Below are 766 nucleotides of genomic sequence, written 5' to 3'. Positions count from 1 at the left end.
AACAGATACAACCACCAGTGTATAGCCTTCTTTATTTTTTTATTTTTTTTATTTTTAATATGTCAAGTAATCTTACACTGCAATAAGTCAACTTTCTCTTGGCAAAGTTGTCAGTTTTATCTATACTCAGAAAGTTTGCCTTTGCAGTCATATTTTTAAGGTCAGCACCTTAACACTGTCAGCATAATTTTTAAAACAATACAAGCCACAGTTCTTCCCAGCATGCTTCTCTGTAGGGTCTACTATTAGTCCTGTATTATGTTACTTGTCAGAATATAATGAGATTTCTGAGTGATGTGAGACCCCTGTGTTCTTCACACTCAGATTAAGAAACATTTTAATTCTGAAAGTATTTTCCAGAGAGAAAATAGTTTCATTCAGTGTTGTTGCTCTCACAGACAATGTATTGTATCCTACCAGCATTAAATACTGCAATAATAAAATTACTTCTAAGTTGCATGTGAAAATACACTCAGCCATTTCAGTGAATAAACATTAATCCCCATCTTTCTTTTGAAAAAGGATAGAACTATCATTAGAGTCTCAATGAACAGGATGACATTCAGAGAACTCAGAAATCTTCTTCAATCCTATTTGATACTGAAAAAAAGCATCGGTGTTTCTCATTCTGTGAAATAGGAGACATGTGCTGAGAGAGCTGGCGGAGGTCATTGCCGAACCGCTCTCCATCATTTTTGAGAGGTCTTGGACAACGAGGGGAGGTCCCTGGAAGACTGGAGGATAGCCAATGTCACTCCGGTCTTAC

This window comes from Meleagris gallopavo, chromosome 2 (genome assembly GCF_000146605.3).
Source record: "Meleagris gallopavo isolate NT-WF06-2002-E0010 breed Aviagen turkey brand Nicholas breeding stock chromosome 2, Turkey_5.1, whole genome shotgun sequence".
Taxonomy (NCBI): Eukaryota; Metazoa; Chordata; class Aves; order Galliformes; family Phasianidae; genus Meleagris; species Meleagris gallopavo.
Note: the sequence above shows the minus strand (reverse complement) of the source record.